Raw genomic sequence first — 25,252 nt, 5'->3', positions numbered from 1 at the left:
ATCACAGAGAATCACAGTACTAGGCACACAGTAGCAATGCAATCAATCCTTTGATTCATGTGTGGCAGAACCTAAGATTTAGAGAGAAAACAAGTCATGAAGGATCCTGTTTCCAAAAAAAAGTATAGTTTCGCTGCAAGTGAAAAGAGGTTAATACTGGAAATGCTGCTCAGCTGGACTAAATAATCTCCACTGGGCAAATGCTAGAGAAGCAAAAGGGGCCATTTTCGTTTGTGCCTACCGGAAGCAATGGCTCCATTAATACAGAAAAAAAAAAAAAATCAAATACTCATCAGAACATTTCAAACTTTTTTCATTATAGGAGCTTACTACAAACCAGTCACAGCCACTCAGTATTCCCATGTTGGTATTCCACTGCCAAGGCTTTGGCTGTTCTGAAATGAAGTAACTGCTCTCCTCTGCCTCACCTGTCATCAAATCGGTGGGCTTCATACATCATTCATAAGCCTCTGGTGTTATTTATCGTGAATCTCCCTGGCTCAAGTCACATTTGATCAACATACTGAGATACAAGTGTTCTAGCCACTAAACAAAACTTTTGTAAGAAGAGAAATGATTTGAAACATGTTCTGGATTCAGCTTTCCTTAATACAGTTAACTGGATTGGCTGCCAGGTATCTGTCTCTTTGTGAATTATTTGATAAATTTGTGACTTTTCCCCCCCAAGGTTCTGAATTGAATTTATTCAATATTTACTGAGCGCCTACACTATGCAAGACAATGTGCTGGATCCTGGGGCAATCTGATGTTTTGTGCTATTAGATATCCTTCAAATCCATAATAAAGTAGCAAAAATGTAAATGAAGGTGGAAACAGGAGGAGGTGTGTTGTGTTAGGGTAGCAATAAACAGGGAAAAAGAAGTCTTTCAACAATAGTCTTTTGTTAGGGAAAAACCCACCAACAATTTTGGCTAACTCCCAGGCTAAATCATTGCAACACGTAACCAGAGGAATTTAAAAGAAATAGATACAATAATTGTCTCCTGCATAAATAATATTATTTTACTACTTAGCTAATAATATTGTAATAATCAGTAAGTTATCCTTTGTGTCACTTTTTCTTTTATATTACTGAGGCAGAAAAAGCAATGAGTCCCCATCTGCAAATACAGTGGGAAAGACTATTATTTTTTCGTGGGTGATGCCAGAGTATCGCCCTTCCTTCCTCCTTGCCTCTCTTGATTCCGTCCTTCTTTTCTTGCCTCCTTCGTTTCTTTACTTCATAAATATTTACTCAAAACCACTAAAAGGTTTAGGAGAAATTTCCATAGTTTTTGCTATTGATTAGAAACCCCTTCTAATTAACTACACTGGCCCTTCATATTCTGGACCTGGAATTCCATAGTCCCTCAATCTCAAATGATAGGTGTCTAGATTCTCAAGTATAACAAGAAAAGACATAATATGTTGGTAAAAAATGAGTAAAGAACAGGAACAAAACTATGACTAAACTCCCCATTTATCAGTCCTTTTAGTGGTGTGGGTGAAGGTAGGAGCCTCGAGAGTTTACATCGTTTCATTTACTGCAGGGCTGGTATATTGAGTGATGAGAAGCTGACAAATTTGGGGGCAAATCTCCCTCAATATACTTACAACCAAGAAATACATACAACATTGTCTTTTTGCAGGGTGTTCTATTTAGTAAAATTCAAGGCTAAAGGATTTTTTGCTTCTTACTGTATGAATCTAGAAGGCTAACAGGCTCTTCATCAATGTGACCCAAATAGCCATTTAAATCATAGGCACTAAACAATTTAGAAGTAAAGGCTTTATCTAGTTGCTAACCAGTACTTAGGTGAGGGTCTTGGCTCTCTGCTACTTTCATTTTCTCAAGATTTTATGAACCCAAGACTTTTCACAAATGGGCAAACTGAGCTAAACCCATCCTCACTCACTCTGCTTACTGTTGTAGAACTGAAAGGAAGGAGGGTGGAAGGAGGGAAGGCAAGGAGGAAGAATGATTGATTCTGGTATATATAATACCATAATTTTAGCAAAAAAAAGATTTTCAGAAAAAAAAAGAAAACATGAGAGTGTCAGCAAGAGCTTGCATAAATACCAATATTTGGCATTTCAACGCAAGGTACTCACAGGTGGAGTTACATAAAAAGCAAATAACCTTATCTGAACACCGCTGTGGACTTTCAGTCAATTGATGCAATCAAAATTGCATTTTATTTCATTTTATTTTAATTTATATATTCCCTCTTTCTAAAATTGTTTCAGGCATCAGTTCAATCACTATGTATTTAAGCACCTGTATTAAATTCAAGAAACAATTTTTACAACTTTCTCTTAATTAAGGGAGAAAAAATTGGAGAATATGTGATGAATATAGAATTAGTTGCCTGCTATCCCACTAGTCAGGTGACCACTATTGACAAGTTTACATCTCTTTAATTTCTTTTTCTTATGAGTGAGAGTGTAAAAATTGGAGTCATGTCTTATTCATAATTTTCTATCTCATTTTTTTTCACATAACTTTACTATAGACATTTACTTGATTAACAGATATTTTTCTACTTTACTTTCAATGCCCATTTAATAGTCCATAGTATGACTAGAACATGCTTTATTTAACCAATCCTTTATTGTTGGGTATTTAGGTTATTTCCAACAGGTCTTTTTCCATGGATACTTTTAGGTCTGATTCAAGCCTGGCAGGGATATTTTCATATTCCCTTTCTGTCCTGTGGTTCTTTGGGATAGAGCCTTCCCACAAAGCCTATTTATCCCTCTCATATAAGGATTTTTCAGTTCATGCCCCACAAACTACACTGATGCAACATGTTAAGGAAAATGACTTCTGTCTAAATTATCTGATGAGAGATTCTCACTCGAGGCATGAGCATAATAAAAAAACCCAAAAGGAACAAGAATGGAAGATTTCATTATTATGGAAAGATGTCTAACTCTTCTGATTACCTATTTGGTTTCTCTTTTGCTTAAATTTGATCAGTTAAATGTCAATTTTCCAAATCCTTGACACTCTCAGGCCCAAAGGTTTACATTTGAACAGCTACAATATCTTAGCAAAGTTCCAATAAAAAATATAAAATCTTTCTCATTGATATTAATCTTTAGAGTTAGGTAGTTTTTAGATCCTAATTATTGCTGAACACAAAACAACATTGTAAAACTAAAATTAAATTTAAAAGCTAAATCTGAACACATTTTACCAAATTCTGTTTCTTCATATACTCACAATAACTTCATATCCTCATAATCATATTTTTTCACTGAGCCTTATATCATAAAATTTTATATGTCACCAATTAGACTTCATGGGTCTAAATCCACATAGATTGAAAAAATTGACTGACTCTCAATTTGCTGAGTGCTTGAGTTGTCTCTAACTGTTCACTAATATAAAAAATTCTGCAATGAACATCTTAGTTTTTTTTATTCCTCTAAATGATTTCCTTAGGCTAAATCCCCAGAAGTGTAAATATAGGATTAAAGGATATAGACACGTCTATGTATTGCCAAAATGCTTTTTAAAGCAACTGTATTGCTACCAATAGGATATGAGTTCAGCAGCTTCACCAATATTGTACCAGCAGTGACTATTATACTTTTAAGAGAATTTCTAATCTACAGATGTAAAATGATAACTGCTCATGGGTTTTAATCTGTGTATTTCTATGAGTTGCTCTCTCAAGAACCCCGGGGAGCTATGTGCTGGATTCTCATTTGGTGAAGTGGTAGTCAGAACAAGCAGATATGTAAATAAAGTGGGTCACTCCAGAGCAATTTCAGCTCATTGAGACATCTCTCCTCTTCTAAATAAGAGATGATCTGGGGAGTTGATACAAGTTTGTATCTCCTTATATCTGAGTCAGTGTCATCATCACAATGATTTAAAACAACTATTTGAAATTGAAGGTCAGTTTTTCTGGAGACTAACAATATTCAATCTAGATTTATTTGATATTAAGGCTATTACAAACCACCACAGGGAGAAATGTTTGTTACGACACAATTTATTTCTATATGAGTTTTCTTTATACCAAGAGTCATAAAACATTTTACAGTGATACATAAGCTAATGGTCCCTGTAGAATGCTGATTTTTCAATGTTTATTTAACTTGGAATGAAAAATTGGTTATTTTATTTTCTGGCAGGTAACAGCTGACTTTCCAACAACTACGTTAAAGAAAATAATCCCTGAGGTTAAGAAAGACCAGCAAGAACGTAGACCTGGAACATCATGATCTACCCTCTCCCAGTGCCTCACACAGAACTGAGGAAATGCAACATTATGGTGAAAACAAAGGAGGATTGGAAAAGAATAGGAAACAATAGCAATCCTCACTAACAAGGAAAACCTGTCAACCAAGGAATATTTGTTCCTAAAAGAAGTGAAAAACACTCTCTTGTCTTTTTCCAGTAAGTATGCAACTCCTCAGCTACTTTCAGGGTACCGCTGATACAACATTTAAATGATAAAGTAAGACAATTTGAAGTTCACCATATCAAATACAGCAACGGCTCCCAGTGAACTAACTAGAAAGAAGAATCAATGGCTGTACTGTTGAATGTTTTAGGCCTCAGGTAGTATTTTCACAAATTAAATTTATAACCAGCTGGCTTGCTTGCTTTTGCTATTTCATTGAAGTCAAAACATCAACTCCCCATTGAGATGATACTGACAGTTTTCAGATAGACTTCTTGGCTTTCTCTTTTAACCCCATTCCCTCATCTTAGCATAGAAACTCTGGGAAACTCTTGCTTCCAAGGGAATAAAGGGTAGGTAGGGTTCTTTTAAAAGCACATAGAAGTAAATCAGTTGGTCAGTGGTAAAGCCTTTTATTCTCCAAGGACACAAGTTCAGGAGAAAGCCTCATTGGGTTGTAGGGCAAATGACTCAATATCTAAAATGCAGGAAATTCAATGCTTGATTGTTATTTACTTGAGGGTTTCCAAAGTCCTTTGCTAATATATAGTTCATTTATTCCTCCTCCTTCTCCTTCAAATTCCATTCTCTTTAATCTTTTACCACTGGAATGGAAGAAATGGATCCCAATCAGATTTTCTTTTCCGCAATTTATAGAATGCCTGCTTTTTAAAACATGTTTGAAGCTTTGATAAGATCAAACATGATGGCAAATGAGACTTTTGGCAAAGTTGATGGCAAAAACAAAGAGGCCTTTGGGAGATGGAATAGTGGGAAGAATGCTTCTGACTTAGATGAGGCTAAGTTCAAATCTTAGTTCTGAAGCTAGCTGTGTAATCCTGCACAAGACACTTATCCTCTTCAACTCCCAGCTTCTCCATCTACAAAATGGAATTAAGAGCTACCTTGTAGGGACTCCCCTGGTGGCACAGTGGTTAAGAATCCACCCACCAATGAAGGGAACACAGGTTCAATCCCTGGTCCAGGAAGATCCCGCATGCTGCGGAGCAACTAAGCTCGTGCACCACAACTTCTGAGCCTGTGCTCTAGAGCCCGCAAGTCACAACTCCTGAGCCCGTGTGCCACAACTACTGAAGTCCACGCACCTAGAGCCCGTGCTCTGCAACAAGAGAAGCCACCACAATGAGAAGCCACCACAATGGCCTGTGCACCACGCGCCTAGAGCCCGTGCTCTGCAACAAGAGAAGCCACCACAATGAGAAGCCTGTGCACCGCGAAGAACAGCCCCCACTTGCCGCAACTAAAGAAAGCCCGCGCGCAGCAATGAAGACCCAACACGGCCAGAAATAAATAAATAAATTTATTTAAAAATAATAATATTGTTTAAAAAAACAAAGAGCTACCTTGTAGAGCAATTGCAATGACTAAATAAGATGATAATGTAAAGATCCTAGTATGATGCCTGTCCAATACAAAGTGTGGCATATAGCAGGCAATGAATAAATGGCCACTGGCTCTGTTATTGCTGTTGCCAGGGTTTAGGTTATCACCCCATACTCTTTCATTCTTCCCTGAGAACAGATGACAACACCCAACTAGGACTCGCAAATTGGGGGCTGGGGGCAAATTTGTTAGCAAGACAGTTCCCTCATTCTTCCACAGGAGTCTTCCTCCCAGGATACCTGCCACAAAGCCTAGCGAACTGGGTAATTAACGACTAAGGCTGTGACCCCTTCATGGGTCGTGATCAATATCACCCACAATGACAAGTATTTATTGAGCATTTCAAGTATGTGTTAGATAGAGATAAAATATATTTGTAGGAACCAGCGGTTGTGGTTTTAAATACCTTTCCATATTGATTAATCAGATGGCCTCCTGGAAACATATATAAAAATAAATAAGCCTTCTGAAATTGTTTCAACTGTGTCTGTCAGAAAATTAGCTAAGGCATAAGTCAAGAGAACTAGAAGATTTTAAAGGAAGACGTTAGAGTGAAAGTGGTGCTCTGTCAAGGCACACAATGCTGAAGGGATGATCTAGAAAGAAGTGGGCAGGGTAGAGAAACCATGGTGATATGCTGTACCCCAGACCTGGCAACGGTGGGGCAGTGGAGAAACAAGAGGAGGGGCAGCGGTCACTGGAACACAGAGACAGAAACAACTGTGTGGAGACAGTGCCTGAAAGGAGCTCTGATTTTCGGCACAGCAACAGAGCCTGCCTGGCATGACTTTGCAAGGAGGGAGCTGGGAGAATAAATACTCCTACCTCATTCTCCTCCTTCCTTCTGATCTCCTGCCAGGCCACCCACTGGCTAAACCCAACCAGAGGGCAGAGAGCAAAGGAGTCCTTGGCTGCAATCCATATGGGCCAACCTCCCAGGGCAGAGAGCTAGGTGCAGATCACAGAGTGGGCCTGGAGGGCAGATGGAGGACCTTCCGTCTACCCATAGACCCAGGCAAGATGGAACCAAGTCTTAAAGTGGGAAAGCTCATAGACCAGGTGATCCTTTAGAGCAGGAATGGTATTGCTCACTTTGTAATCCTATTGTCCAATAATTACCTCGCTCAGAGTAAGCACCCAACAAATGTTTGTTTTAGGAAGAGCAGTATTGATTGGGTATTCTTCAGTATTGGATTTTTTAAAGAACATTTTCAGTTTGCTACTAAACCAATCAAAAGCTTGTCTCTGCAGAGTCATAGAGAAATATGAAAATAGACAAAGTGACAAAAGTTTGGCATGTGAAGTCAAAACTGTCTTATCTCCAACGAGCTGTGCAAGGCAGCTCTGCACATGAATGCATTCCACAGCAAAGTTTGGCTCCCTCACAGCAAGTTGAAGTTCAAATCCTATATTAATGCTATTGACTGATACAAATGGAGCCCCACAATTTACCTAAAGTAGCAGTGCTGTTAGGTTAACATTTGGAGGAGCAAGTTTGAAGAAGAGTACAAAAATGAAATAATCCTGTGAATTTTAAAGTTAAGCTTCCGCTATTAAATTTTTAAAAACTTTCTATGTTTTTCCTATTAAAAGTCTCTGTGGTATTTTTATTTTTGATCAGAAAATGTTAAAATAATTGTACTAGGAGAAAAATTCCTAAATCTTGGCCATAATTTTTACAAAAGTTGAGTAAATGTAAAACTTTAGGAACTGTTTAAGCAGGACAAGTGACGGTGGGTCACAGGTCACACATTGGGATGTCATTTAGGATGGTGTATTTCAAACAGTAAGCAATATACTTCACATAGCAATCTAGCACACACTCAGATATATACTAAATAACAACATAAAATGTTTTTCTTAGTGTAGATAGTGGTCAAACATTTTGAAATACACTTTCCTAAATGCCAGTGTGGCATTTGCTCTACTTAAAACATGCCTTAATGTATGATATTTTAAAAGTGCTATTGATACAAGTGACTCTTCTATTTATCCATCCATCTGAAACAAATACTGTGTCTTTCTATGTGCGATGCATGCTGATAAGTTGTATTCTTTTCTGGTCTGTTTATTTCTTTAAAAAATGCTGACTACTACCCACTAAATTAATTTCAAGACCCACTAATGGATAGAGATTCACAATTCTAAAAGGTTTGATTTCACTTAGCTTATATATAACTGCCAATTGTGCAGCCTAAAAAAGAAATAATGGGGACTGGAGAAACTAAAGAGAAAAACAACAGGATCATTTATCCAGGGACCTATGGCAATGGCTGGGCCCATTTTATATGAAGAGTTGGGAGAAAGACCAGGAAATAACCTATTAGTTCACTCACACACACATTTTTTTTTTCCCATTAATTCAACCACTCATTCTACAGATTTTGAGTTCCTTCTCTGTGTTGTGTCCTAAATATAGAGAGGTAAAAAACACAGCACCTATGCTCTCCAGCAGTTCACAATCCGGGAAGATGGAGACAAGTGTGGGGATAATTATTACACGGATGACATCAGCTGCTTTAGATGTACAGGATGCTGAGGAAGCAGGAGGACCTGTGATCAGCCAGACTGGGAGAGTCAGGTACACTGCCCACTCCTAGGAGGCCATGCTAAAGACATGCTAGGTACCTTCAAGAACCTGCCCAGCTTGCCTTTTCAGGGCTTCAGTCAGGGTAACCAATGTGTCGATACTTATTCTGCCTTTTACTACTTGAGTGACCTTGAACAGCCTTCTGAGCCTCAGTCTTTCCATCTGTAAAATGAAAAGGTAATGATACCCACCTAGTGAAGTTGTGATAAGGATTAAGTAGGACGATGTAGAATAAGGAGCTTAGCACTGTACCAGAAGTCCAACACATGCTCGCTGCTACTATCACTACCACTGTCAACATCAAGATCATCATTCTGCTTTCTTCCTCAAAGCTGGTGGCGAGAGCTCCCTTGCGAAATGATATCCTGAATGACTGTACTTTTTGAGGCTGGGTCCCCTGAACTTGTACAAGCATGGCAGTTGTTCATGCTGAGAGGGAGACCATGGCCTGAAGTCTTTAGAGAAGAAAGATGTAGAATAAAGGCTCCAGCATGAAGCATCATTGATCCCGAGTATCTTTACCTAAAGTTTTAATACTGTCATCTGAAGAGTTTAATTGTGTAATTTTAAGCATTTTGATGCTGTTGAGGCTTAAGGGCACAGGGTATAATTACTTAGAGATGAAATGTAAAATAAGGAGTGAAGAGCTATCAAACTCCAAAGTCTGCCATGGGCAACCACCAGGGGAGAGACAACTTAAGTATAAAGCACAGCTCATTAAATTGAACTAAGATTCAAATGATAACTGATCGTTGATCACTATGTGTCTTGCATAGTTAGAGGAGTCTATGGAGAATATGAACTACCAGCAGATATGGGGTATTATGAAGAACAATTTTATAGACAAGAAGAAAAAACCAGAGACAGATTAAATAAGACAATGACCAATCTTGACTGCTAAGATTCAATTTCCACTTCCATCTTTCCTAAGTTATATTTTTTTATGTTCTGATCTTACTTTAATAAATAAGATATTCAAATAAAATGGTCACAAACATTACTCCTACTCACCTGACTACAGAAGCTTAACCAAACCATGGTAAAATCTACTACCATTCCTTCTCCTACACATTTACCCAAAATGCTTAAACAAAATTAGAAATTCTGAGTCCCCAGCCTATTCACTGGATCTAAAAATGAATTCATCCCCATTATCAGGCTAAATGTTTCCATTGAGAATGATTTTGATGATGTGAAGAAGAAAAGTAAATGCTCTTTAAGAAACTACATCTCTATGTATTAAATCAAATAAATGAACAATAACAGGATGCTGGTTTGGGTTATTATCTTGTTACTGCTTACAGCAGTTGCTAATGCAAATGAAGAAGAATGAAGCCGGGGCCATTTAACAATTGTCTTTGAAGGCAATGCCGACTCCTGGAAACCCACAGTGATAAAACTTCAGGTGCAATAGTGGGACTTGGTTTTGCAGTGCATCATTTATTTGCTGGAATCAAAGATTGCCTTATTTCTTGACAGATGGAGCCAGGGGACCAATGATCAAAGGGAAAGAAATGAGAAAGGGACTTCTTGGTGAATAGTGGACAAAGAACTTAGCAAAATTTATCCTTGAGACTTTTCCGAGTGGTATAATTTCTAATAAAATAACCACAAGTAGCTTCCATTTTGTCTCAAGTTTTATGCTTAAAACTTCACGGCACAAAGGCGACCTAATTTTAAAATGGGCAAAAGATTTGACATGTCTCCAAAGAAGATATGTAAATGGCCAAGAAGTACATGAAAATATGCTCAATCTCACTAGTCATTATGGAAATGCAAACCAAAACCACAACGGGATGCCAACTCACATGGATTATGATAGCTATTAAAAAAAAAGAAAGAAAAAAATGACAAGTGTTGGCATGGATATAGAGAAATTGAAACCCTCATATACTGCTGGAAGAAATGTAAAATAGTGCAGTTATGGTATAAAACCATTTGGCAATTCCTCAATAAGTTAAACATAGAATCATCATAAGATGCAACAATTCCACTCTAAGGTATATACCTAAAAGAACTGAAAACTAGTGTTCAATAGTTCAACAAGAATATTCACAGCAGCACTATTCACAATAACCAAAAGGTAGAAAAAATTCAAATATTCATCAACTGATCAATGGATTAATAAAATGTGGTATATCCAGACAATGGAATATTATTCCGCCATAAAAAGGAATAAAGTACTGACACATGCTAAAACATGGACAAACCTTGAACATGTCATGCTAAGTGAAAGAAGTCAAATACAGAAGACCACATATTGTATGATTCCATTTATATAAAATAACCAGAATAAGCAAATTCATAGAGACAGAAAGCAGATTAATGAGTGAATGAATGTCAAGGGCTAATAGGGAGTAACTGCTTAATTGGTATGGCTTTTCCTTTTGTGGGATGCAAACGATCTGACACTAGATAGTAGTGATGGTTGCACATTGTAAATGTACTAAACATCACTGAATTATACACTTTAAAATGGTTAAAATGGTAACTTTTATATTATGTGTATTTTAACAGACACACAAGCACACAATGGCAGCTCCAGAAGTCCTATATAGAATTGAGGGAAGTGCTTAAGGGCATCAACACGTTTGAAAAGATCTAGAGGCTTTGCATCAAATCTGTGTTTGCTAAAAATAAACAAACGGGACCTAACCAAACTTAAAAGCTTTTGCACAGCAAAGGAAACCATCAACAAAATGAGAAGACAACTTACAAAACAGGAAAAAATATCTGCAAACGATGCAACCAACAAGGGCTTAATTTCCAAAATATGCAAACAGCTCATACAACTCAATATCAAAAGAAAAAGAAAAACAAAAACCCAACCCAATCAAAAAATGGGCAGAAGACCTAAATAGACATTTCTCCAAAGAAAAAATACGCCAATAGGCACACAAAAAGATGCTCAACACCACTAATTAATAGAGAAATGCAAATCAAAACCACAATGAGGTATGAACTCACACTGGTCAGAATGGCCATCATCCAAAGGTCTACAAATAATAAATGCTGCAAAGGGTGTGGAGAAAAGGGAACCCTCCTACACTGTTGGTGGGAATGTAAATTGGTACAGCCACTATGGAGAACAGTATGGAGATTCCTTAAAAAAACTAAAAATAGAGCTACTATATGATCCAGCAATCCCACTCCTGGGTATATATCCAGAAAAGGTGAAAACTAATTTGAAAAGATACATGCACCCCAATGTTCATAACACCACTATTTATAGTACTCTAGACATGGAAACAACCCATCAACAGATGAGTGGTTTAAGAAGATTTTATATATATATACATATATATATATATATATATATAAAATGGAATATTACTCAGCCGTAAACAAGAATGAAACATTGCCATTTGCAGCCTCATGCATGGACTTAGACAATATCATACTAAGTGAAGGGAGTCAGACAGAGAAAGACAAATATTATATGATATCACTTATACGTAGACTCTATAAAATAATACAATGACTCTACATACAAAACAGAAATAGACTTATAGACATAGAAACCAAACTTATGGTTACCAAAGGGGAAAGGGAGGATGGTAGGAGGGATAAAATGAGAGTATGGGAATAACAGATACAAACTACTATACGTAAAATAAATAAAAAGGATTTATGTATAACACAAGGAATTATACTGAATATCTCATAATAACCTATAATAAAAATAATCTGGAAAAAATATATAACTGAATAACTTTGCTGTACACCTGAAACTAACACATTATTGTAAATTAACTGTACTTCAATTAAAAAAAAAACTGTGTTTGCTAAGCATAAACATGATTTTCACTTAATTTGGATATTTACTTAGGATGGCTGGGAGTCAGGGAATGATGGAGATTAAGGAAGGGAGAAACTTATGAGAACTATCCCACAGCACTGCTAAATGCTAAATGCACATGTTAAAACATCTCATAGAAGTAGCCAGTGTTTCCATTTTTAAATAATCAATATGGGATGCTATTCCTTACAGTGGATGAACAGAAAATAAAATAGACTTTTTGCATTCAACCAAGTTCATATTTTGTTATTTGTATTTATTTAAATCAGCATAGCCTATAATTTCTGCTTGCAGTGTCACCACTTTTCTCCCCTGTAATATGGAAACACTGCTAATTTTCTTCTCCACTCTCCTGGCAATTTTTATTGTTTTGTACAGTGATAGGGAACAAGCATGCTTACAAACTTGTAATAAGCTACTCCCTCCCAGCAGCCCACAATCAATCCCATTCTATCCCCATATTTCTGTTAGACAGGGGTGACTTATTGTCTAAGGACACTATTTTAATTTGCCAGGCCATCTTGAATCTAAGTTTAAAAACTAGGAAAGGGGACTTCCCTGGTGGCACAGTGGTTAAGAATCCGCCTGCCAATGCAGGGGACACGGGTTCGAGCCCTGGTCAAGGAAGATCCCACATGCCGTGCAGCAAATAAGCCCATGTGCCACAACTACTGAGCCTGCATTCTAGAGCCTGCGAGACACAACTACTGAGCCCGCGCACCTAGAGCTCATGCTCCACAACAAGAGAAGCCACCGCAATGAGAAGCTGGTGCACCTCAACGAAGAGGTCACCACAACTAGAGAAAAGCCTGCATGAAGCAAAGATGACCAAATGCAGCCAAACATAAATAAATAACAATAATAAATTTATTAAAAAAAAAAAAACTAGGAAAGGGAAGAAACCAAATTTCTCAGAACTGATAGCTTAGAAGTTCTTTCTATACAACTTAAGCAGAGGTATGTTCATTCATAGTGATATTGACTGACATGCTAGGCGTATATAAATACCAGATATAGTACATTTTCCTGAATTGTCAGTTTCTTTCCATGCTAAGGGATCTAAGAAATTATTTTTATATTAAAACAGATACTTTATGGAGCAAGATGCAAGATCCATGTGTATTCTTAAGATTATACAAGACTTAAAAAAAATTTCTCACCAGTTTCCAGACACTGAAGAGGTAGGTTCATTCTCCTCTGCCTTCAGGAATACATAAAAGCACTTTTGTAAACTGCAGTAGAACATATAAATTTGCAGCAATGTAGCATTGGGCCCGCTGGTGCAACAGTATGAGGGTCTCAGCTAATGCCACACAGAGGAGTCACAACCTTATTGCAGAAATGTATTGCATTTTGGAAGTTTTAGCTGCAGCAATCAGAGAAGAAAAAGAAATAAAAGGAATCCAAATCGGAAAAGAAGAAGTAAAGTTGTCACTGTTTGCAGATGACATGATATTATACATAGAGAATCTTAATGATGCTACCAGAAAACTACTAGAGCTAATCAATGAATCTGGTAAACTTGCAGGATACAAAATTAATGCACAGAAATCTCTTGCATTCTTATACACTAATGATGAAAAATCTGAAAGTGAAATTAAGGAAACATTCCCATTTACCACTGCAACAAAAAGAATAAAATACCTAGGAATAAACCTACCTAAGGAGAAAAAAGACCTGTATGCAGAAAACTATAAGACACTGATGAAAGAAATTAAAGATGATACAAACAGATGGAGAGATATACCATGTTCTTGGACTGGAAGAATCAACATTGTGAAAATGACTATACTACCCAAAGCAATCTACAGATTCAATGCAATCCCTATCAAATTACCACTGGCATTTTTCACAGAACTAGAACAAAAAATTTCACAATTTGTATGGAAACACAAAAGATCCCGAATAGCCAAAGCAATCTTGAGAAAGAAAAACGGAGCTGGAGGAATCAGGCTCCCTGACTTCAGAATATACTGCAAACTACAGTAATCAAGATAGTATGGTACTGGCACAAAAACAGAAATATAGATCAATGGAACAAGATAGAAAGCTGAGAGATAAACCCACGGACATATTTTTGATAAAGGAGGCAAGAATATACAATGGAGAAAAAGTCTCTTCAATAAATGGTGCTGGGAAAACTGGATAGCTACATGTAAAAGAATGAAATTAGAACACTCCCTAACACCATACACAAAAATAAACTCAAAATGGATTAAAGACCTAAATGTAAGGCCAGACACTATAAAACTCTTAGAGGAAAAGATAGGCAGAACACTCTATGACATAAATCACAGCAAGATCCGTTTTTGACCCACCTCCTAGAGAAATGGAAATGAAAACAAAAATAAACAAATGGGACCTAATGAAACTTAAAAGCTTTTGCACAGCAAAGGAAACTATAAACAAGGCAAGAAGACAATCCTCAGAATGGGAGAAAATATTTGCAAATGAAGGAACTGACAAAGAGTCAATCTCTAAAATTCACAAGCAGCTCATGCAGCTCAATATCAAAAAAACAAACAACCCATTCCAAAAATGGGCAGAAGACCTACATAGACATTTCTCCAAAGAATATATACAGATTGCCAACAAACACATGATAGAATGTTCAACATCATTAATTAGAGAATTGCAAATCAAAACTACAATGAGATATCATCTCACACCAGTCAGAATGGCCATCATCAAAAAATCTACAAACAATAAATGCTGGAGACGGTGTGGAGAAAAGGGAACCCTCTTGTACTGTTGGTGGGAATGTAAATTGATACAGCCTCTATGGAGAACAGTATGGAGGCTTCTTAAAAAACTAAAAATAGAACTACCATACAACTCAGCAATCCCACTACTGGGCATATACCCTGAGAAAACCATAATTCAAAAAGAGTCATGTACCACAATGTTCACTGCAGTTCTATTTACAATAGCCAGGACATGGAAGCAACCTAAGTGTCCATCGACAGATGAATGGATAAAGAAGATGTGGCATATGTATACAATGGAATATTACTCAGCCATAAAAAGAAATGAAATTGAGTTATTTGTAATGAGGTGGACGGACCTAGAGACTGCCATACAGAGTGAAGTAAGTCAGAAAGAGAAAAACAAATACCGTATGCCAACACATATATATGGAATCTAAAAAAAAAAAAAAAGGTTCTGAAGAACATAGGGGCAGGACAGGAATAAAGATGCAGACATAGAGAATGGACTTGAGGACATGGGGAGAGGGAAGGGGAAGCTGGAACAAAGTGAGAGAGTGGCATGGACATATATACAATACCAAATATAAAACCGATAGCTAGTGGGAAGCAGTCTCATAGCACAGGGAGATCAGCTCTGTGCTTTGTGACCACCTAGAGGTGTGAGATAGGGAGGGTGGGAGGGAGGGAGACGCAAGAGGTAAGAGGTATGGGGATATATGTATATCTGATTCACTTTGTTATAAAGCAGAAACTAACACACCATTGTAAAGCAATTATACTCCAATAAAGATGTTAAAAAAAAAAGAAAGAAATGTATTGCAGTTAGTTCACAAAGTGTTTGTATATATATAATTCATTCAATCCTTACAACGCCTTTGCGAGGTTGGCATTTCATGGAGAGTGGTAAGGAAGCTCTGAAAACTTAAGCAACTTTCATTTGTAGGGATAGTAACAGTTAGACTAAGAATCCAAGGTACCCTGAAAGGCGAAGCAAAATGCTGGGCTGAAAGAGAGATGGAGTATTTCTTCAAAGTCAGTAGTTAGAGAACTACTCATCCCTCAGAGGGGAGGCAGAGTTCTCATCTAGAGTAACTGAAATAAAGAGAGCAGTGGCACAATGGAAAGTGGGGGTAAAACCTGGTAGCTGAAACTCACAAATATGCACACTGAATGGCAAGATCCTCAGCATCCCAGCAACCAAGGTTATATCCCCAGGAGAGTGGGGTGTTTCCTGAAGTGGGGTGTTTCCTGCATGTCTCCCTAGAGTAAAACCTACATATACAAAATTAAGAGTCCTCAAAAAAGCTGGATCAGCAAGACCAAGCTACAGTGAACACAAAACCCACCACCCAACACACAACTTTCAGTCAGCTTTCATTCTCTGCTTTATTCTTAAATATAAATCAGCAGCAGAAGATTGCCATCAATTGAGGAAAGCTTCCAAAATGAAAGCCAAAGATCAAAACAAACAGAAAAAGAGGAAATGGTAAAAAATAATATGCACACATAATATGTGCAGGAAATATAAAAAATGTAATGACATGATACAAATAAAAAAGATACTGCGTCCATAAAAAAAAAACAGGTTGTTATGGAACAGAAATAAACTGAGAATGCAGAAGAACTCTTGAAAAGGAAAAATTTAATAGCTGAATATCAAAAACCTAATCATTAGAATATACATTTAAGTAAACCTGCTCAAAAGCAGAATAAAAAAGCAAAGAGAAAAGAAAAGGAGAGAAAACCAGAGAACAAAGCCATATCTGATATAAGATTAACAGAGGTTTCAGAAAGAGAACTGAAAAAAATAGATGAAATCATCAAAGAAATAGTTCAAGAAAATTTCCCAGAGTGTAAGAACAAACCAGAATCTGCATATTCAAACTGCTTACTGAAGCCTAGCACAGTTCATTTAAAAGGACCCACACTTAAGCATATTACATTGAAATATCATGACTCCAGAGATGATGAAAAATGCTTAAAATTTCTAATGAGAAAAAAATCAGGTCAGGCACAAAGGAGCAAAAGGTCTGAAACTAATAAAGATAGTATCAGACCTCCCAACTAGCAAATGATGGCACAATTCCTCCAACATTCTCAGGGAAAGGATTTCCCAGCTAAATTCCATTCTTAACAAACTATTGGTCCAGCAGGAGGGTAGAATAAAGACTTGTTCAGAAAAAAATGCAAAACAACTCATCTTTCTTATTCACCCTTTCTTAGGGAGCTCCTGGAAGATGTCCTAGAGCAAAATGAGGGATTTGCCAAGAAAGAGGAAGACAAGGATCTGAGAACCAGAGGTGCAACAACAAATGTGATGTGGGGATCCTATAATGTCAACTATGCGAGAGGCCTGGAGAACATATGTTTGAATACTCAGGGAAAGATACTGATGTGCACGTGGCAGTGCTGATGGACTGTTTAGAAAACTATGCAAGTAAAAATACAAGGCATTTAATATCACCGGAAAAAGTTTTTCAGGAAAAGAAACACAACCATAGCCTATTTCTTGCCTTTGCAATAAACATTATTTATACAGTTTTGTTTTGTTTTGTTCTGCGGTACGCGGGCCTCTCACTGTTGTGGCCTCTCCTGTTGCAGAGCACAGGCTCCGGACGCGCAGGCTCAGCGGCCATGGCTCACGGGCCCAGCCGCTCCGTGGCATGTGGGATCTTCCCGGACCGGGGCACGAACTCGTGTCCCCTGCATAAGCAGGCGGACTCTCAACCACTGCGCCACCAGGGAAGCGCTATTTATACAGTTTTAAACGCTGAACTTTTGCTTTAACTAAAAATTATGACAAAGGTATACCAGGAGAATGGGTGAAGAATGTGTGTGGGGACATGAGAGAGAAAAATTCTCAACTGCCATCCCAGGAATCTCATAGGAGATGTCTAAAGTTGAGACACCAGAGACATATATGTATGTTATTTAAAAACATGGATGTAAAGAGTATCATCCGAAGATGAGAAGTGATTGCCACTAGAGGTAAGAATGAGGAGTGGGGAGTGGTGGATGAGCTGCGATTTTTAAACAGACTTTTAAGTATACACATGCATTCTTTTCATAAAAAATAACTCCATGTTGTCCTATAATAATAGAGGATTAAAATTTTTGATATAACCAATATAAGACTGGTTATCAGCCATCAAATACCATATCACAAAACATCTGTATCCAAAAGAAAGAATGTTCATGATATATTGTTGAGGGGAAAATAAAAGTAGGCTACAGCAGTATATTTTGTATAGTCCCATTTTTGTAAAACACGGACACATATAGACACACACACAGTGGGTATATGCTGTAGATACAAAAATGAATAGTCCTCATCCTCAACTTCTAGTCCAGTATGGAGGCACACATATAAGCTGACAGTTTTGATATGATATGTTTGTCAATAGGATGCAGGGATTCGCAAACTTGAGCATGCATCAGAATTACCTGGAGGGCTTGTTTCAACAAAGATTTCAGGGCTCCACCCAGAGTTTCTGATTAACAAGTCTGGGGCAGGGCCTAAGAATTTGTTTTTCTAACACAGTCCCAGGAGATGCTGATGCTACTGGCCTGGGACCACACTTCTAGTACCACTGATACTTTTTTTTTTTTTTTTTTTTTTTGCGGTACACGGGTCTCTCACTGTTGTGTCCTCTCCCGTTGCGGAGCACAGGCTCTGGACGCGCAGGCCCAGCGGCCATGGCTCACGGGCCCGGCCGCTCCGCGGCATGTGGGATTCTCCCGGACCGGGGCACGAACCCATGTCCCCTGCATCGGCAGGCGGACTCTCAACCACTGCGCCACCAGGGAAGTCCAACCACTGATACTTTTATCTGACATGCTTGGACAGCAAGGGCGTCAAAGGCTTCCTGGAAAAGATGCTCCCAAGTTGCATCTTAAATGGTTCTTAAATGGTCTCCGAAGTTCTCACCAAGTTGGAAAACCATTTTCAACTGCTCACAAAGCTTACCAGAAATTCCAGATTTACCAATGACAAGACTGTACATACTAACTACCAGCATCATGTTTCTCTGCTTTGGAACAGAATTCTCTAGTCAATACTGGTTATTTCAGACAAATCAGCAGCTCTGCTTGGCATTTTTCTATGTCTTTAATTACCAAAATGGAGAAATGAAAAAATTATTACTTAAGAATTGTAGTTTGATAACCAAAATCTTCTGAGCTAGGGATGACCGGGAGGGGCCCGAGTAAGTCTGGGTCCTGATTCAGTCTAATAAACAGAGGACACAAGACTCGCCAGCTGGTTAAGAGAGAGTCAGGACTACTCCTTGCTGTGACTCTGCTCCCTGTCAGATGTTGTTCCTCTGTTCATTTCTCCAGAGCAGAGGGAAAGTGGAGAAGGACCAATATTAGTGACTTCCTACCAGAGCCCAGACACTGTCTTATGCCCTTGATAGTCCCTGCAATGATAAGGACATCCCTAGGTGTTTAGGATGGTAAGAATCCTAATTGGGTAAGAAAACCCAATCTCTGCTCACATGTTGGTCAGCTAGTTTCTCCTCATTGATTTTTTCACGTTTTATTTTTTTTTCCTAAGGACGAAAATAAAGGAGACATATGATTTGAAATTCAGACAGTATATAATACATCACACAGAAAGTCATTTACTGAGCACAGACTAGGCTGAAGGCACCGTGGTGAGCATTGCCAAGGATAGAGAGATGACCCAGTCATCTTCCAGATAACATAGCACATGTCCATGAGCAAACATGTCATTAGTGGGAATACCACTCCCTGCACTCAAAGTGCATAAGCAGAGGCTGACTGATGAAATGTCTTTGATTTAGAATCCACAGCCTGGTTCCTCATGGCTGCCCTGTCTCTCACTAGCTGAGTGATCTTGGATAAAACTCCTTTTCCTTATCTGTAATCAGGAGACAGAAAGATCCCCTTTCCTTGCTTCACAGGGTAGGCATCAAAATCCACTGACATCAAAAACAAGAAAATAGTTTAGAAAATAAAGGTTCTATGCAAATGTATTATGACATTATTGCCAATTTTATCTGCCAGGAATTTTCAACGTTATTTTCGAGATTAGAATGGCATATGAAGCTCTTCATGAGCTGATTTCTGAAAACTTCTCCAGTTTCACCACAGTGTTTCATGAACTTGCCTGCTTCTCACTGGACTGTGTGCCTAGCACAGAGCATGGCCTTGAATTGGTATTGAGTAAAAATTGTTAAATAAATGGGTAAGCAAATGTTGTAGAAGCTGTATGAGAGAACTGAAGAATACATTTAGAGCATCCAGCCTCATAAACATGGATAGATTGAAAAAACATCTTCTAATATCCCTTTATCTAACTCAAAGGATCTATAATCTGATCAATTTTTAGAGAGATGAATGCTAAAGACTGGATGTCATGCTAGAAGCTATCAGTTGACTCACTGGGAAAGGAAAAACTCTGGATGGAGATACGATGAAGCCTGTAGTTGGCCACGTCTAGCATAAATTAAAAGCTAACCTCCTTCTCTAGAAAGATGCCAACTTCTTTGCTTCTGATTCTGTGAGAAGTAGAAAGTCAATTCCAGTTACCTGAAACATTGGTATGAACTACTCTAGTAAAACTAACCTAACGAAAATTTGTATTGAGAAATTATTGGAAACACTATTTTCCACAGTTGTTAAGATGCCCAACTGCACCCATTATAGAATCTCCTAGAGAGTGAAAGTAAACAGCACTTAAGTGAAATCTAATTCTCTTGCCACCTCTCTTGCGTGGGAGCCTGACCTCTTTGGAATGCGTAAGTCAAGACCAGAAGGCTATTTTCTATCATAATATCTTCATTTTCAAATCATTTTGCTTCAATCTTCATAAAATAACTTTTACGGAGCATCAGGCTGTGCTTTAAAAACTTGACAAGGCTAAGAAATCTAAACCACAGTCCCCTTCACACTTCAGCCAAAGCTATTGAAAACAGAAAGTAAGATCCTTTTTGGTTTAGGGATTCTTGATGGGGATAGGTTAGGAAAGGGGAGAGATGCTTAGGAACTACAGAGGGCCATGGGTTTCTGGCGATGGTCAGGACTTCTAAGAAGTCCTGCCTTGTACTCTGCAACACGTTCTTGCAGACAGAAGGCAGAGCCCTCCCAATTCCAGGCTGAATGAACTGATAAACCCATCACTCTTTAAGGCCAAGTTGGATAACACTGCCTTAACCTGTCCCAGAAACTGTTTGAATTAATGATAGCTCTGCTTTTGGCTTTGCTTGGCTTTGTCTTGGTCTGGCCAAGACACTTGGATCTTATAATTCAAAAGTATACCAGTAGGGCTTCCCTGGTGGCGCAGTGGTTGAGAGTCCGCCTGCCGATGCAGGGGACACGGGTTCGTGCCCCGGTCCAGGAAGATCCCACATGCCATGGAGCGGCTGGGCCCGTGAGCCATGGCCGCCGAGTCTGCGCGTCCGGAGCCTGTGTTCCACAACGGGAGGGGCCACAACAATGAGAGGCCCGCGTACCGCAAAAAAAGTATACCAGTAAATGTGCTGTAATAAAACCAAGTTGGTGCTCTTAAAGACTTCAGAAATTGAGAATTCAAGGAAGAGAAATCTTGCGTAATCATAATTGTGATACTATCGATGTCAGAAATCACAGAAGGAAGCTGTAGAAAGCCAGTTATTTAAAGAGAAAAAAAGAAAAAGGAAAGGTCTAAAACACAGTAGGAGACCATTTTGACTTTCCTTATCAGTCCTATGTGTGAAAAAATGAGGGCTGCATTCCCCAGGAGTCTGATGAACGAGGAAGAGCCAAGTTGTTTCCACTCAAATTTTTGAGTCTTAAATTCCATGAAAGAAGTACATTTTTGGATTGGCAGTCACATTCCGTTGGTGAAAGTCAAAAGAGGGATCCTAAAAGGGGTAGTGTCAAAAAGCCCACTGAGTCGGGTCCCTTGCTGGGTGGTATTAGAATAATGCCAAGCTGAGTACAAATGGGAGGTTCCCGTCAGATAACAGATCTGCTTCTGGAAACAGATGAAAAAAAGATAGGAAATTTTTCCTGGTTGATTTAGCAAAAAAAAAAGCACCTCATACTTTTTTCCCTAGTCTACATCATTGCTCAATAAATCCTGAGGTGAGTTATTTCACAACACAGATAGATTGCCTCTTGGACGTGTATGGAGTAAAACCAATCTAGTCAACTCTGAACTATGTCATGCTAATGAAAGCAGACAGTGATGTGGATAATCCAGAAGAGTGCAAAATCAGAAAGTCCCTTATTCGGGTCTATAAAATATACTGTATTATTTGACAGGCATCGGGTTTACCTTTGTGTTTTACTTGCAGAAATGTGAATATTAATGTGCAGCCGCTAAGTACACATCAACTGGCAGAGGAGACAACTGAGGTAGGAGGAATAACTCAGTTTAGAATGGAACATTTCTGTAGATAAATTCCAGGTGGCACATTTAGAGCTGACTAATCATTCCATTATAAAGGGGAATGGACATTAACTCATCTGAAATGGGAAACTGCAGCTGATGTTTCTTCACCTGACCCAGGTCACACCGTTAGAAGTCCCTTACCTCTGACCCTGAGGTCCTTTCCACTCAGTACCACTTACCTGCTCCATGCATCTGCACATTAGTACTTAGAGTGCACTGGAAGAACATAAATGAGATGACAAAAGGTTCTAATAAACTGATGAGTGAGACACCATCAAAGGGTTGTTTAGTGAAATTAAAATGCTTGAAGACTGAGATGGGCATCAAAGGGAAGCTTACCCTGCCAAAGTGTGTCCTCAGAGAACATGGCCAGAGAAGGAACCTACTTGATGAAGGATAATGGCATTTGTCTCAATTTAAAATTGTTTAGCTCTTCACATGGTGTTTCCTGCAATGTTTTTTGGGTGATCTTAGTATATAGGACAGCTACGTGTGCAAGCTCTAGGATTAAATCTGTGTTGGAATCCCACCTTGAGCACATTTTCTCCTCTATGGTCCCTCCCCCTGCTGGCTTAGGCAAGTAACATAATCTTCCCGAGGCTCACTTTCTTTACCTGTAAAATAAAGCTAATAATTGTATCCGCCTCATAGGGTTATTGAGACTATCAAATGAGATGATGTACGAAATACACAGCCCAGGGCCTGGCATATAGTAAGTGTTCAACAAATATTTATTACCATTAAAATAATAATCATAGGTCCACACACCTTTGTTCAACCTTCTGGATTGAGCAAACCCACATTCTCTCATATTTCCTTAAAATTTGGTGTCCACGTTGCTTTTTGCTTCTCTTTCTACTCAGCAGCTCGTGAAAAAAAAGTACGTCTTTTATCTTATTTTCTCTGCCTAGTTACTGCCAGACAAGGACTCTCGTGATAAAAAACAAGTTTAAAATTTCCATTTACTTTAAACAGTGAGTCATAAAATTAATCAATTATAGTACATGAGGCTATAATGTTCCTGGGTGGTCTGAAGATAAAAATCTGAGACATAATTTGATGAGGAACAATAAGATTTTATCAAATACAGTTCTACTTTCTGGGAAAGTGAAAGGATATACTTGTAGTGGGTATTTTGCCCTTGGTATAGTCTCTGCTTTCAAATCCATGTTCTTGCTGCCCTTCCATGGACAGCCTGGCCCCATCCTGGCCCCATCATATCTAATATGGGCTGTTGTAGTAACCAGTTATGACCCTAACTGGGCTCCTTGGTACCCTTGGTACCCTTTCATAAAACATCATTTTCTGCCACAAAGCTCACTTTTTTGTTGTTGTTGTTGCGGTACGCGGGCCACTTACCACTGCGGCCCCTCCCGGACGCGCAGGCCCAGCGGCCATGGCCCACGGGCCCAGCCACTCCACGGCATGTGGGATCTTCCCGGACCAGGGCACGAACCCGTGTCCCCTACATTGGCAGGCGGACTCCCAACCACTGCGCCACCAGGGAAGCCCAAAGCTCACTTTTTGAAAATATAAACATCAGGGTCAGAAATTCTTGATCTGGCATACAAGGCTCTTTCTCAACTAGTGCCTAACTTCACTCCCAGGATATCTCCTCAATATTTTCCATTAAAAGAAAGTTCTACCAACACTGAACTCCTCTCCAGCACACTTCATACCTTCATGACATTGTGATTTTCCTCAAGCTATTACCTCTGCCTGGGAAGTCCTTTCTCATCTTCCCTCCTAAGAAATTCAGAATAACCTTCGTGAAACCAGTCATATTTATATTCTATTGAGCACACACTGGGTGTCAGGGACTGTTCTAAGCATTTACAACATAAATTCAATCTCCACTAAATCCGATGAGGTGGTACTATTATCATCTCTGTTTACAGAAGAGAAAAGTGAGGCACATAGAGGTTAAGTAATATGTCCACAGTCACACTAACGGTAAGTAGGAGCTATTTCTGATCAGTTAGATTTAATTCTGTCCTCTTTCCTAGTATAGGATCTTGTTTATACTGCCATTTTGGTGCTCGTTACAGTCTGATGTGTTATAACCTCCTTTTCTTGTTTACCTTTGGATTCTCAGTGTCCAGCGCTGTACCTTACATGTAGTCACTAGTGCTTATCTAGGGGTTACCAACTACATGAATCCAAGAAAGAAAAATGTAGTTATGCTCTCTACAGATTTCCCTAACATCATGTATGCTATTCCATCTTTAGTTGGTTGCAAAAATGGATATAGTGGCAACTGATAGAAATAAGCGTGGGTAGATGAGAGGAAATAGTTTCAGAGATGGAATACTTTTGTAAAAATACATGTTTCAACCTAAGCAATAACCCAATGCCTTACACACTCCTAAATCCTTAAGAGTTTCTGAAGCATACAAGGAGAAATTGAAAACATAAAGCATAGCTTTTTAAAGCCTAAACCTTTTTTAAAAAAGTCCTTTTTTCATTTCTATACATTAGGCTTTATTTTAAGCTATACATATTAAGGAGAGTTAAGAGCCTCTTAAAACAGCTTCGTTTAGTTTTGACAGTAACTATTTTGCAAAAACTTTGTACTACCCCATTTCTCCAGGACTCACTTCTCCCGTTAGGTGTCACAAGAAAACAGATAATATATATTTCATGCCCTCCATGGACATCACTTATCTTGACCAAAGTTTTTTTTTTTTTTTAATTTTTATTGGAGTATAGTTGCTTTACAATGTTGTGTTAGTTTCTGCTGTACAGCAAAGTGAATCAGCTATACGTATACATATATCCCCTCTTTTTTGGATTTTCTTCCTGTTTAGGTCACCGCAGAGCACTGAGTAGCATTCCCTGTGCTATACAGTGGGTTCTCATTAGTTATCTATTTTATACATAGTATCAGTAGTGTATATATGTCAAGCACCATCTCCCAATTCATCCCACCTCCCC

At 38.5% G+C, this 25,252-nt stretch overlaps 1 protein-coding gene across 1 annotated transcript in view; it reads right to left on the bottom strand.

Moving 5' to 3' along the window:
• Positions 1-25,252, bottom strand: part of ST6GALNAC3 (ST6 N-acetylgalactosaminide alpha-2,6-sialyltransferase 3) — a 345,293-nt gene that overhangs the window by 164,493 nt on the left and 155,548 nt on the right. The window lies entirely within an intron of this gene.

The sequence above is a fragment of the Aethalodelphis obliquidens genome, unplaced genomic scaffold (genome assembly GCF_003676395.1).
Source record: "Aethalodelphis obliquidens isolate GAN/ISIS:26980383/991018 unplaced genomic scaffold, ASM367639v1 scaffold13, whole genome shotgun sequence".
NCBI lineage: Eukaryota > Metazoa > Chordata > Mammalia > Artiodactyla > Delphinidae > Aethalodelphis > Aethalodelphis obliquidens.
This window is presented reverse-complemented; position numbering and strand designations above follow the sequence as displayed.